Consider the following 12875-nt stretch of genomic DNA (forward strand, 5'->3'; position numbering starts at 1 on the left):
AGAGAAGGTGTTTTGAAAGCAGACCAGAAAATCTTGTAGCAACATGAAGCCCCAATTCAGCTGGGAACACCCTGACAGGCAGACATGACAGCACATACAGGAGAGATCAAGCAGAATGAGATAGCTCCTTAAAACTTCAAGGAATTGTGATTATGGCTTAGATCCTACACAGTTATGGCCTGGAAATAAAGGACAATAAAGGACATCTCCATGTTCCAAACTGTTGAGGGATAACTCAGAGAGTCTACGGACTTTGGCAAGTCCAAACAAGGGGATGTTGACCAGCCCAGACAGGAGATATGACAGGAAATCAGGTTGTTCTTCCCACACACCACATATGACCACTAAAAACTCCTTAAACCCAACGGGAGCCCTCTTCCATGAACTAAGGAAGAGGAGGACCCTCTGAAGTTGTCTTGTGCAGATTCTGTAGACGTAGGAGACAACACAAACCAGCTTCTGCAGCCTGGTGGGATGGGACTTCATAGCATAACATGAGAAAACATGAACAGCATCATGTACAGATTTGTTCTTCAGACCTAAACAGATTCATAAGATGGCTTCTTTATGTGCTTTTACTGGAAGATCATTCTTTGCATTGTGACCACAGTCAGGATTAACATTTCTACTACATTGAATTTGACAGTCAAGAGAGAAGATGAACGTCAGCAGTCTAAGCAAGCAGACCAGCCAACATGCAAAAGCCAGCTGGCTCAATAAGAACAAAAGCGAAAAAGTTTTAGCTATGTTGTCACTCCATTTCCATTTAGGTTCTTGTTTTGGATTTGTGTGGCGGGGTTTTTGGGAGCAGGGGAGGGGTCGCAGGGCTGGCTCCTGTGAGAAGCTGCTAGAAGCTTCCCCAGCTCCAATTTGGACCTGCCTCTGGCCCAGGCTGAGCCCGTCAGTGACAGTGGAAACACCTGTGGGAGAACAGATTTAAGAGGGGAACCTGCAGTGAGTGAGGGGATTGGGATGTGAGAGGAACCCTTCTGCAGATCCTGAGGTCAGTGAGGAGGAATAAGGGAGAAGGTTGATGCCCCCGCCACCTGTGGTGAGACCAGATGGCAGGCTGTCCCCCCCCAGCCCACGGAGGGGAGTGGGGGAGCAGATGGCCACCTGCAGCCCAGGGAGAGAGGAGCCCACACCGGAGCAGGGGGATGGATGCCCCCCAAGATGGCCGCCGCTCCCTGGGGAAGCCCGCACTGGAGCAGTCTGTGCCTGAAGGACTGCAGCCCATGGAAAGGACCCACGCTGGAGCAGTTCATGAAGAACTGCAGCCCATGGGTAGGACTCATGCTGGAGGAGTTCATGAAGGACTGTTTCCTATGGGAGGGACCCCACGGTGGAGCAGGGGACAAGTGAGGAGTCCTCCCCCTGAGGAGGAAGGAGCGGCAGAGACAAGGTGTGAGGAACTGACCCCAACCCCCATTCCCCACCACGAGGGGAGAGGAGGTGGAGAGAACTGGGAGTGGAGTTGAGCTGGGAAGGAGGGAGGGGTGGGGGGAAGGTGTTCTCAGGTTTGGTTTTACCTCCCGTTATCCTTGTTTTAATTTGGTTGGTAGTAAATTAAGTTGATTTTGTTCCTTCCTCAAGTTGAGCTTGTCTTTTGCCCATGACCATAAGTGGTGAGTGATCCCTCCCTGTCCTTGTCTCAACCCACGAGCCTTTCTTTATATTTTCTCCTCATCACACCATGGCCGGGGGGGAGGAGTGAGCAAGCAGCTGCGTGGTGCTTTGTTACCGACTGGGCTGAAACCACAACAGTTCTCCATGGTATTTCAGAGCTCAGCCATGCCTCGAATTGCTATTAAATGTGAATATTTCAAAAGGTGCCCTAACAACAGCTGTTCCCTACAGCTAAGAGTACAGCTGCATGGCACAGCTATAGCGGCAAGCCCAAAGATCCAAAGTCCTTCAGAAAGGTCTCAAATAGGGCTCCAGTAGGAGAAAACACCAAAGCTGTGGGCTGCCACTTCACACAGCTCTCTGCAGCTCATTCTACTAAAAGACAGAGCAATGCCCAACCATGAACAATCATCTGATATCCTGAAATAGTCCTGCTGTGGGCGCTCCCACATGTAAAGGGTCAGAAAACCACCATACCCCATCTCAACAGGAAGAGCAAAATGCAGATTAAACCAATGTGAGATGAGGGACATTAAGGATGGGCACCTCCACCAACATGCCCAGGTGATGAGGTTGGACCACACAGGCAACAGCCACAGCAGTACTACAGATGCACCAAAACATGCTTGCACATAATTACACCAGTCCCAAAAAACAGCATTTCTCCAGCTTTTGGGCACTGAAACTTAAGATTGCAGCTTCCAGCTTCTCCTTCCCAGACACCCTAGAGGCCCACGAATTACTTTGGGCAAGGAGCCAAGAAAAACAAGGCTATTGCCCAGACATCTCTACTGAGCTCACAGGGAAGACCGGACAATGGTTAAGAGGCCTGCAAAATAGAAATTTGTTCAGAAAGATAAAAATCCACAGCCTTAGGCCTCCCACAGGAGTTGGGTTCTTTCCTCCTCTGTATAAATTTATGTTGTGTCCAACTGCGAGGCAGCAGTGGCCAAGTTGTGATATGTAGGTGGAAAGTTAGAGAGACAAAAAGATGGGGTTGTGTGTTGTGGCAGTCTCTGAAGGGAAGCATAAGGGGTGGACAGTCCTTTCTGGCTCATGCAGGCAATGAGCAGATGCCTGAATGCTGGTGGAGGCTTCAGCTGCATGTCCAGCTCAGCATCTCCCTCAGCACCTCCAACCTCCACACTCAGCCTGCTCTTCCTCAGCTGGAGAAGGTAAAACACCTCCAACACGGATCCAAGCGACACCACCTTCAACACATCACAGAGGCTGAGCAAAATTAAACTTGCAGAGCATGCACCGCCGATAGCCAAAAGCAAAGGAGTTCATAAAATAGTGCTTTGCCACAGACATCCAGGCAGAACAGCTGCCCTTATCCACCACTGCCAAGAGCTGCTTCCCTCACACTGAGTGCAGGGCTGGCAAGGAGCTATAGTATTTAAAAACTGATTAAAGTTCTATGTAGTTTTTAATGTGCCTCGTCAGACTATGTGTGGTGAATGGCTAATGTAAGGGCTGCATTTCTAGGTCAGGAAAGGAGCTTCTTTGAAGGCTGAGAACCAGCAAGGCTCCCCATGGCCAACAAGCAATGGACACGTGTCCATCACAAACATGGAAGAGATCAAGCAGACCAGGACATCTTTTCAACAACAGATTTTTTTCAATGCTGCAACAGTGATGCTTTCAGCTTGGCAGTAGTGAAGACTCATTTAAGCACCAGTGGATGAACACACACCTGGTGAATTAACACACTATTAACAGCCCTGTTATTTCCCATAAACTGGGCTAATTCAACAAGAAGAGCACGACAATCCGGACCTGTGGATGCAACCACAAAGGCATAACCTGAAATAGCTCTGCCTTGATCATAACCCCAATTACAAGATATCCAAGATGCTGGCTGAAGACATGCAGGCAAATGAGACTGCCAACAAGTTTAAAAATCCACTAACAGCAAGAAGATCCACAACAGTGCAAAACTCTTGCCAACTATAAAATAAGGGAGCAGATACTCTCTAAACGTCCTGAGACTATTTTCCTAACTCTCTCACATGCTCACTGATGTCTTTCCACAGGGATAAGCCCTCCCAGTTTTCCATTTGAGCAGTGGGATTGAAAAGCTCATACGACTATGTGTGCTTAGAGACAAAGCAGCCCTATAACTTACACCTCTGCTCAGGAATGAGATTAAGTGCCACCACTAAAGCTGTTACATTATCTAAAGGTCTGCTGGACATATATATATTTAATATATTAAAATAAAGGTGTAATTACTTTAAGGTAACAGATCTAGAGTTTTTAGACAAACACAGGGTTGTTTTTTACACCAAAGCTCAGTGTTTCCTCAGAACATCTGCAGCAAGGAACAGGATAAAAAAGCCACAGAAGAACTTAATCATAAAAGACAGAAAAGTTAAGGTTAGTTTTATCCAGGTCATGACTTTTCAAAAGATGGGATTTTGTTTGTTTTATGCTCATTAGAGGGAGATGCTACTGCAGAAAACATGGGAAAATTATAGCTCAGTTCATAGCACGGGTCTCTGCCAGTGCACTTCTCCTTGGCTAACATTAGATAACTTACAAACCCAATCACAGCACTGCCAAATCTGATTTAACTGGGTGTGACAGAGTCAGAAAGCTCCTTACCATCAAGATTAGTTATGACATAATAGAAAGTCTATCAGCTTTCAGTCCTGTAAATATTATCTTTCAAAAGCAATTTCAAAACACACTCTTTTTTTGGGGGGGGGGGGGAGAAAATGGTTTATCTTTTCAATATCATGAGTCAGCTCCTCTGATTACTACCCAACTTTTTTCCTCCCCTTGTTTTCTTATAATTAGATTACAAAATAAAATTATTAGAGTATATTGCAAATAACCCATCAGCCTACAGATTCTCCTCCCCCCACCCCCATTCCTCTTTCACCTTATGTAATTACCTGCTAATTTAGACAGTGAACTCCCATGGTTTGCTTTTAATTATGGCTACCCTATAGCAGCAGCAGAGATTACATAGCTTATTGTAAATACAGTTCTTAGAAGACAATTTGAGTTCTTTACCAGAGATGTCATGCACAAGAGTGGTTGTGAGAGAAAAGAGAAATTATGCCAACTAGACCACTTAGCCCAGCCAAGGCCACCAGCCTTTACAGAGCAGATCTGGACAAAATGCAGATCAGCCAAGGAACAGCATTTCAACTGTCATCTTCTAAAAATTCCCCACTGCCTTGACTCCCACATCCAGCACAGCCCAATGGGCATCCATCATGGAAATGTGGCTCAAGAGCATGTGCTGGGGGTTCAGCAGAAGTATTTGGGAACCACCATTTTGCAAGAACAGGTTTTCATGTCTTGTAGAGCTTTCCAGCATTGAGCTTCTTTGTTTCACCTGCTTTCACTTCTCCTCACTGTAGACACTGGAAAGCCTCCCTGTCCTAAGAAAGTACACGTCCAAAGAACTAAAGGCAAGGGAGGGAAGCACAGGTGGAGAAGGACAGCATTTCAGCATAACAGTCCTCAGATTTCATTAATGAAAAGAGTAGCTCTGGCCAAAGAATCAAACTGCCAGAAAGCACTCATAGGCTGGGAGCCAACAAACCAACCAACCGCTGCACTGATGGGATGAGCGATGCTGTCCAAAACAGCCTTGCTTTATATAGTACCTTGCACACCAACTATGGCAGCACCCTCCAGGCTTTCTTCTTCCTTCAGTGATTATTTAGGGAAGCAAACACAGAAGATAAAAAAAAGGGTTTGGGATGATACCTGAAAACGAGACATCAAGCCATTAGCATATGGAAAATACCCGTTTACCATAACAGCCAGTAGGGATGTCAATGCTTGTAATGAATCATCTGTGGCCTTCAGCCAACTTTTCTCAACAGAAGAGGTTCAAGGAGAGCAGGTCCAAGGAATCCCATGGAGCTGAAGTCCAGAGTCCTCTCTAGACTGAAGACAGCAGTCACTAGGAACAACCCCCATAAGCCCAGTAATGTTTTATTCAGGTCACTCCCCCCTGTCTAACAAAGTCCAACCCCACCAACAAGATCTAGCTGACCCTAAGAAACTGTTCACTTCACCGAAACTCCATTGAGTTAACGTGTGGTTTCGAAAAGCACTTACAACACCTAGAAAAGGCCAAGAGGGATGTGAAAAGATGTGACCCAAAAGTTGCCCCAAATACCCAATGAAAGCAGCACCTCCGGACCCCATCCAGAGGGCTTTTGACCATTTTCAAGCTCCTCACGCAAGCTCTTGTATTATAACTTATACCGCTTATATTATTACATGGGTGCAACACATGGCAAGTGCTTTTGAAGGTGCAACCTTGTTTTTCCTATAATGGGCAAAGTAGGCATTTTTCAGACCCAGGAAAGCATTAACACACCTGTATCCCCTCAACTCCAGTCTGCCCCAGCTGCTTACTGCCCTTTTTTTTTTTTTTTTTTTTTTTTGTTATCCTTGTGGCTTTATTGCAATTGGAAGAAAAAAAAGTATTTAACATATGGTTTTCCTCATCCAATTTAAGGGGCAGGGAAAGAATGGAAATAACACCCTTTCCCTAACCAGCACTGTAAGGCTATGGAGTTATTTAAAAATACACTGATATGCCAAATTTGCTAATCCCTAGAAAAATCAACATCCCCAGCCGCAGGTTGTTGTTTGCCAACGGAGGTCTTCCAGTTGCTTTAGTTAACTGAGCTTTGGTCGATACATGATGTTATTTTTTTATCATAAAAATGCCTACAGCGTGACAATAGGCTTGTTGTAAGCGCAGGGGAAGAAACAGACTGTTTAATGCCACTGGCAAAAGCTTAATGGGAAAGCACAGACATTTTAAATTACTTTTTAATCACTTCTAGATATTTTCCCCAAAAATTGTAACTACTTACTGAACAACTGCACCTTGTTGAGAAGCAACAACGCTGGCGGGCACAGACAATATTTTGCATTTGGCAAAGATGCTTTGATCGCAATGAGGGCTTCAGAATATTATTCACACGCAACAGCACTGAAGTTGAGCTTTTTCAGCTCTCTGTTTGCAGGTTTTCTTTATTTCTTTCTGGGTTTTTTTTTTGCTGTTTCTTTTCAAAAAATGAAGGATTTATTTATTCTGCTTCCCAGCTGCTCTCTCAAAACAGACAGACCACATTTTTTCTTCTAACTCAAAATATACTACTAACTCAAAAGTTTCCAAGACAAGATCCTTCCCAGCTGGTCAGCTTGAGCCAGAGCAGATCATCTCAGGCAATTATACTGTTGAAGAGACAAGGACTGATGACATGAGCCAACCTGCAGAACAGCAAACATTGATTCAAGCCATCTTCAAATGCAGAAATGCTCTCCCTCAATGACAGGCACCATACCATTGCCTCTCCTCTTCATTATCATGGCCCTGCTTGATTTTGTGAACTCTCCTTCCCTGCTATAGGTTGTACCTGACTGGAAGATGAGGGTGGGAAAAGGAGTTGAGTTGGCAAGTCACCAAGAATTTCAAGGTTTCACCACCATTTCAAATTTCATAGAAAAATTGTCATTTTAGAAGAGAGTGATGTCCTTTCCCTTGGAATTAGTATAACAACAGATTTGGATAGTGCCAGAGGGTTTCCTTCTCTTTCTGTTTGATGCTGGGTCAGTATTTTGGGGGTTCTGGAGGCCATTCCTGTGCAATCACTGCCTGTCTCCCTTTGCTCTGTAGCTGCCAACAAAATCCTCTTCCAAACTACACACAATTCCTCCTTGCGATCCACATCCCTCAGAGCACCTGCTCTAACACCACCCCTCACACAGTATCGCCATCCTTGCATACTGCGAGAGGAGAGAAAGAAGAGGAAAGATCCCCACCATGGCTCCATAAAATAACCTTGAATTTGCAGCAAGTAGCCTGGAGAGCTGCCACACAATTCAGCTAAAAAATAAATACATTCGGCTTTTTGGATCTCTAAATGCAGAAGTAACTCACATCAGCTTCTTCCGCGCTGCTTAGGAAAAAAAAAAGGGACATCTGGATCTGCCTCTTTTGCAGAAACCTCGCACAATGCTCAACGCACCAGCTGTAGAAATGCTGGCTGCTGTCCCAAACCAGCACAGAAACCTGCCCATGTGTGGACGAGGTGTTTTTAAAACACACAAAAAAATTCCAAAGCTGGCAACGGGGAGAGAAGAGAAAAGTTGTAAGGCCCAGGGATACAGATAATTCAAAATACACTGATGTGCACTGAAAAACTTTGGCTGCAGCCTCCAAGTCTGGCCTGACATAGGACAGATTCATTGGCAGCTCGCTGCAGAAATTAAGGTGATTGTACAGATGTCTTCGCTTTTAAGACAAGGAAGCACCCGCTCTTGACTGTGGAGCCTGAGTTTCTGGAAATTCCAGGTCAAAAGAGAAGAAAAAAAAAAAAAATCCCTCCACTTCTTCAAATAAATAAATACAGAAATTAATAAAGCTAAATCATCAACTCTGCCATAGCATCCCAACCTGAAGTTGGTAGCCATCTGACAGAGGGAGGTCAAGGACAGTCTCATCTTTCCCCCGTCCCACTTGAGCTGCAAAAGAGGACATTGACAGGCTGGAAAACAGGTGATGGCAGCAGCCACCAGCAGACTCATGATGCCACAGAAGGATAAGAATTGGGCACAACATTGGATTTCCATAGTTAATGCATTTTCAGGTGCCAGTGCTTGGTCCAAACACCTGAACAACACAGGAAAGCTCTCATCAATCCCTTAAAAGGCAGTGGAGATTAAGCTCATTTTTAAAGTTGACAAACATCCAGGAGCTGTCCTTAGCAATAGCTACTGCAATAACTATAAGTTCACTTCCCTGTATTCCCCCACATCTCAAAAAAAAAAAGATAAATCTTTCCTTAACACCCAGGTTATCCCCATCTGAGGAGCACTCCCAAAACACAAGAAACTTTTTCCAATGCGGTGCGTGAGACACCTCCCGCGGCCAGATAGCAACGCTCGCGTCCAAGCATGGAAATCTTTCCCTCTAGTTGCATGTTCCGTTCTGCCAAAGCCAAACCACATTGCCAACGTGGGAGAACACCTCCCTACTTCTTTGGGGAAGACTGGGGAATTTGTGCAGATCCTGGGTTACTTGGAGGCAGCATTTCTCATGAAAGACAACCGAGGAAGCTCAGAGCAGCAACGCTCTTCAATCTCTTTCAACGCTAAAGGGATTAGGGTGACGGCCCAGTGAATCAGCAAGCCCAATGCACCACATCAACATGCTTTTGCCCACGGTTGTCACTTTGAGGAGAGTTTGCTACAAAAAAGACACGGCAGTTATCTCGTTCGCTTGCAGGAATGCAAGCACTGGGATACAGGGAAAAAGCAGCGAGACGGGAGCCGCAGGCTTTGCGGAGGCGAAGCCAGCCCTGCTCACTGAGCACGGACCACCACATGGGTGAAATCTGGCCAGAAACCACCCCAGTGCTGAAACGTTGGCCAAGAAACCGGTTTGAAAAAAACAGAAAATATGCTAACAGCCTGGCGACGCTGCCCATTGCTCTAAGGTGGGTGGTGTACGGAATGCTAAACATCAGGACATCCAGACAAAGGCAGGCGTGGGTAGGTACCAGATTAACCCACCACCCAGGGAGAAGCTTTTTTGGGTCACCGCACTGTTCACATCACATGCTGACAGCTGGGACAGCCACACAAGGGTGTTGCTTAATGGCTCCTTTTGCCTTCCATACACACTTGACAGCATCCCACAGAGCAACGCCACAGCCGGGAACCACATGTGGAATGAGGATACGGAGCAGCACGCTAGGAGAGGAGCAACAGCAACCCAAGTCCACCAGCAAGTCCACGTCACTAGCTCTGAGCCCTTGTATTTGCCCTTGGACAAACAACATCCCCGATTCCTTAGCACCCCTAGAGACAAAAAGGGTATCCACATGGAAAACAGTATTTGTGAGGCTCAACAGCAACACTTGCAAAGATCAGGACAGGGATAATGAGAAAATGCAACAAGATCTAGCAGGGACCTGGGCACAATAAGGGCATCAACACATGGATGTTACATCTCCATTTGCTTTAGCAAAGGTATCTCTTATATGTGGTTGTGTGCATGCATATGTATTTTTATGCACTGATAAAAACACAATTTTTCCAATCACCATGCCTCTACCTGAAAGCACAAATGACCAGTCAGAGACAAGAAGAAAGAAAACCACTTGGTCACACAAGAAAAGTTCAAGTACTGAAGCTGATGCTTACTGCTCCCAGCTGGACACGAATCCATGCACAGCCTTAGCCCCAGTCAACCTCTTACTTGCATTGCCTGAATGGCTAAAGCATGGGTCAGGCCAGTTGAACAACATCCCCAGGGAGAAACTGCTGGTGTACTTAGCATAGAGTGGCCTCTCCGGACCTCAGCAGCCTCTGGCAAACACTTGGCCACGTGGATGAAGCAGGCTGGGGCCAGGGAGCACGCTGTGCTTGCACCCTGTACAACCCTTCCAGCAAATGTCCCTTCACCAGCGATTGCTCGGCGCAGATCAAGGAGCTAAAAACAAGTTCGCTGCCTTGACTTTAAGGGTATCACGAGGTGAAAAAAAGCAAATCCAAACAGGAAGAGATATGGCCTCTCTGCTGCAAGAGATGTCCTTGTGTAGCTTTGCTCCCAAAGGACCAACATGTAGCTACCAAAAAGCAAGGCTTTCAAGAGCATCCCGTACCCAACCTGCAGCTGGGGTCACGCTCCCCAAACAGTTACCACCCACTTTCTTCATCATACAGCATGTACATGGGCAGAGCAACACACCCACGGTACACACAGAGTGGGGAGAGGGCGATCAACAAGTGTTGAAGAGCACAAAGACACCACAGAAACAGTTACCAAGTTGGACAGGTCAACAAATCAACGGGGGCCAACACGCTGTCAACGCAGCCAAGGACCATCACGACAGCCAGTGGGAGATAAATATCTTGACCCCGGCTTGGCTGACACCATCAACACATCTCTCAAAGCGCAAAGGGCCTTTCACATTCGTCACATTTGGCATTCTTCATAATTCACACCACCAAACACCCTGCATCAGGCTTGTGACTCCAGGTCCAGCAAGAGCAAGACGGGTCAGAGATACAGAGATGCCACAACAGTTATTTCCGCCCTCACTGCTAAAACAATTTGCCCCACCAATGGGTAGACTACAGCTTTGTAACCCATTGGTCCAGGCCATATTCTCATGCAGCCAGTCCTTTCTGCCACACAGAAGAAAGTGCACATCAAAGCAAGAGAGGGAAAGGGAAAGCTATAAAGCTAAGAAAAGATGCCTTCAGCAAAATTTGTTTTAAGGCACGACTAACTTGTACTGAAAGCCAAATCCTCTAGTTTTCAGCCCAGATCCTTGTAGGAGGACAATTTATGTTATCTCTCTCCAGCCAAACGTGATGCTGAGGGACTATTCAGACAGCAGTAGGAGCACTAATGCTCTTTACTCAGTACTGCTGCAAGGAGATCCAGGGGCAATAAGCACTGATATTTAGGGAAACATCACCCGTATCAAAAGGGGCACCCGTCCCACTGATTCAGCGCCAGTGCTGCCGCAGGTAACATGAAAATTACTCAAAGCTCTGCTCTCTCCCCATACATGAGCCTTGCAGGTGATGAATCAGAGTTGCTGTCTCAAGGGAAACCATGGAGAAGTCTGGTAAATCCACAGCAGCACCCTACACCTCCAAGTAGGTGTAAACCAGATGGGAGGGAAAACAAAAGAATAGTCCCAGGAAAAGCCAAGGGACCTTGGCTTCGGCTGTCCCGACCAAGAATGGAGCTGCAGCATGTGAACATGCTGCTGGAGCAGTCAGCAAGTCCCCTGGCAGCAGACCAGTGGGCATCCAAGGGATGCATGCACATCCCACCAGCGTGGCATGGAACCAGCACTCCCCTGCTTGCCTTTCACACTGCACAGGAGACCAACCAGGCTTTGCTCACCCTGGCAAGAGTTTCCAAGATGAGGAACATGAAGTTAAACCCTAAGACCTATAGAACAATATGGTTCTCAGTGACTTCAGGGAATTTGTGGATTTGGGGACAGACTTTTTAGCAGGGCATGTAGTGATAGGACAAGGGGTAATGGTTTTAAACTAAAAGAGGGTAGATTCAGACTAAACATAAGGAAGAAATTTTTTTACAACGAGAGTGGTGAAACACTGGAACAGGTTGCCCAGAGATCTTGTGGTCGATGCCCCATCCCTGGAAACATTCAAGGTGAGGTTGGACGGAGCTCTGAGCAACCTCATCTAGTTGAAGATGTCCCTGCTCATCGCAGAGGGGCTGGACGAGATGACCTTTAAAGGTCCCTTCCAACCCAAAGTGTTCTATGATTCTAATTCTGCATCGCATTTTTAAGCACCCGTGTTTCAAAACGCTGCCATTCTCCATATTTCATTTTTTTCTGCACATAGCTAGCTCTGGAGATCAAAGACAGGAAACCATCAAAAGACCAGCACAATGACAACACGGGGAGAACATGAAAATATCGCTAAAGCTCTGAGACAGGGACTCCCTCCCCAGCCTCACCATCAAAACTTTCATAAACCAAGCTCTCCCTTTTTGCAACTGTGTCCAAAAGAGGGTGAAGCTTCTATAAATGAAAGCCAGGAAGAAAACATTTCTCAAGGGCAAAATTTTATTTGCATCTCCCCGAGCCCCATCCTTCCACATGCAGGTGACCCTCTCCTGCAGAGATGCTCTTACCAATTGCTTCCTAAGTCCTGTTCCCTCGGTCACACAAGACTTTCTTTTAATCTGGAAGAAAAAGCAAGACAACTGATTAGTACTGGGAAGAAAACTATTTCAATGTCATGGCTAAGGACACAGACACCATCAGTGCCATGAGCTCTGGGGTCCAGCAACAACCTGCAGCCTCTGAGCTGGGCTGTACAAACAGGTACAAAAGCAAGGGTTGAATCCTCAAAATATCACTGCTGAGTATGGTAACAGCACCTCCCTTTGAAAAGAAAGGGGATATAAACCTCTAAAACTGCTAAAGGGTTTTAAGATTTCCAGATTAGCAAAGGTGGAGAAGTAGAGGGTTATAATCAGTTGCAAGATACCTGCAAAAAATAACTAATTAAAACCTGCAATGGGAAAGGGGAATCACTTAACTGTCCTGTCTTCCTTAAGATCCTGAACCTGCTGTGGGAGGAACACTCTGGCCACAATCCAGTTAAGCATTTCAGTTTACATCAAATTTGAGAGAACATGGAGAGCCTTGGTGAATCAAGATCTTTGCATTTCTCACCAGCAGGTTGTTTCTCTCTCACGCTTG

This window comes from Haliaeetus leucocephalus, unplaced genomic scaffold (assembly GCF_000737465.1).
Source record: "Haliaeetus leucocephalus isolate CR32 unplaced genomic scaffold, Haliaeetus_leucocephalus-4.0 Scaffold953, whole genome shotgun sequence".
NCBI classification, from domain to species: domain Eukaryota; kingdom Metazoa; phylum Chordata; class Aves; order Accipitriformes; family Accipitridae; genus Haliaeetus; species Haliaeetus leucocephalus.